The following is a 2,634-nucleotide window of genomic DNA, read 5'->3' as shown; positions in this document are numbered from 1 at the left end:
AGCTGGTGCCAATGTGTACTCAAAAAAAATATAAAAAAGAAAGGCTCCCATAGCGTGATACTCTCTGGTCTGTGTATCAGCTTGGCTGAATGTATAGCCTAGGCCAGTGATGGCGAACCTTGGCACCCCAGATGTTTTGGGACTACATTTCCCATGATGCATCCACTACACTGCAGAATGCTGGAGAATCATGGGAAATGTAGTTCGAAAACATCTGGGTGCCAAGGTTCGCCATCACTGCCTAGGCTGTTGCATAGTGCCCCATCATTGGTGTCAGTTGGAGGAATAGTGCCCCATCATTGGTGTCAGTGGGAGGAATAGTGCCCCATCATTGGTGTCAGTGGGAGGAATAGTGCCCCATCATTGGTATCAGTGGGGAGGAATAGTGCCCCATCATTGGTGTCAGTGGGAGGAAATAGAGCCCCATCATTGGTGCAGTGGGAGAAATAGTGCCCCATCATTGGTGTCAGTGGGAGGAATAGAGCCCCCATCATTGGTGTCAGTGGGAGGAATAGTGCCCCATCATTGGTCTCAATGGTAGGAATAGTGCCCCATAATTGGTATCAGTGGGAGGAATAGTGCCCCATAATTGGTGTCAGTGGGAGGAATAGTGCCCCATCATTGGTGTTAGTGGGAGGAATAGTGCCCGATCATTGGTATCAGTGGAAGGAATAGTGCTCCATCATTGGTGTCAGTGGGAGGAATAGTGCCCCATCATTGGTGTCCGTAGGAGGAATAGTGCACCATCATTGGTGTCAGTGGGAGGAATAGTGCCCCATCATTGGTATCAGTGGATGAATAGTGCCCCATCATTTGTATCAGTGGAAGGAATAGTGCCCCATCCTTGGTGTCAGTGGGAGGAATAGTGCCCCATCTTTGGTGCCAGTTCAAGAAATAATGCCCATCCTTGGTGTCAGTGGGAGGAATAGTGCCCCATCATTGGTGTCAGTGGGAGGAATAGTGCCCCATCATTGGTGTCAGTGGGAGGAATAGTATCCTATCATTGGTATCTGTGGGAGGAACAGTGCCCCATCTTTGGTGCCATTTCGAGGAATAATGCCCCATCCTTGGTGTCAGTGGGAGGAATAGTGCCCCATCCTTGGTGCAAGTGGGAGGAATAGTGCCCCATCATTGGTGTCAATGGGAGTAATAGTGCCCCATATCATTGGTTTCAGTGGGAGGAATGGTGCCCATCATTGGTCTCAATGGGAGGAATAATGCCCCATCATTGGTGTCAGTGGGAGGAATAGTGCCCCATCATTGATGTTCGTGGGAGTAATAGTGCCCCATCATTGGTGTCAGTGGAAGGAATAGTGCCCATTGTTGGTGTCTACAGGTTTAAGGGGGGAAATCATTGGTATGAGTAGGAGGAAAAGTCCTCCATAGTTGGAATCAATGGAGGAATAGTGCCCCATTGTTGGTGTTGATGGGAGGAATTGTGCCCCAAGAGCCAGATAAAGGCAAGCAAAGGGCTGCAGGTTTGGGATTACGGTTTAAAACATAACCTGCATTTTTCTCATCCTCAACCCCCATTTTCCCCAGCTACACCTGCTCCGTTTTCTTCGCTCCCCATTCAGCTGCGGGGAGTAAGTATAACGTCATCCCTACTGAACCCTATCCCCCCACTTCCTTCTTGCTATTCTTCCCAGTAGAGAAATCGAAATGATCCAGATATTTATCTGAATCCATGGTCACATGATGTATAGGGTCCCAGGTCTTCTTTCTCCTGAAGTACAGAGGGCGGTCCTTCTTCAGGTGCCGACCTGGACTCTTTGCATTGGCTGTTAATTAACGGGTCCTTATGGTTCCTGAAGGGCTCCGATGATGTCCCAACCAGAGGTGAAAACAAGACCAGTTGACATCCTCCCCAGACTGCCGTGGTGGATCACCGGTCTTCACTACCAGAAGAGGAGATATAGAGGGTGGAGGCAACATTTTCCTGGAGAGGAGCTTTGAACGACTGAGTTGCTTGCCAGGAGAAGGACTTCAGAATGGACCGAATAATCATCACTATATTTTGGTAACTTAATAGTACACACAGACATCTGTTGTAGAAATAATGGTGACTACGTCTTCACCATTGGGACTATGTGTACTCAGTAAGTCAACGGACTGGTATGGCAGTGCATATTCCACCAGCAGCTTGGCCAGGTGAGTGATTGGCTGTTGGACCAGCACATGATTGATCACATAACCAATTTCCAAGCCAACTGGTGACTTGGACACTCTGCATTGGCTGGTTGAGTGCACATAGTCCCAACGGCATCCTCCCCGGACTGCTGTGGTGGATCACTGCTCTTCACTCCCAGAAGAAAAGCCATAGAGGGTGGAGGCAACAATTTTCTGGAAAGTGGGTTTGCATGACCGAGCAACTTGTCCGGAGAAAGACTTTTGAATGGACAGAATAAATATTAGCATATTGGGATAATGCATGCTCAATAAGTAAACCAACTGGTACAGCAGTGCATAGGCCACCAACAGCTTGGCCAAATGGGGGATTGGCTGTTGGACAAGCACATGATTGGTCACATGATCAATATCCAAGCTACCTGGTGACTTGGACACTTTGTGTTGGCTGTTCATTGAGGGGGTCCCTGGGTTCCTGAAGGGCGCTGATGATGTCCCAACCACAGG

Source organism: Lithobates pipiens, unplaced genomic scaffold, assembly GCF_037356315.1.
Source record: "Lithobates pipiens isolate NorthernLeopardFrog02 unplaced genomic scaffold, aLitPip1_a1.2 Scaffold_27, whole genome shotgun sequence".
Lineage (NCBI taxonomy): Eukaryota > Metazoa > Chordata > Amphibia > Anura > Ranidae > Lithobates > Lithobates pipiens.
This window is presented reverse-complemented; position numbering follows the sequence as displayed.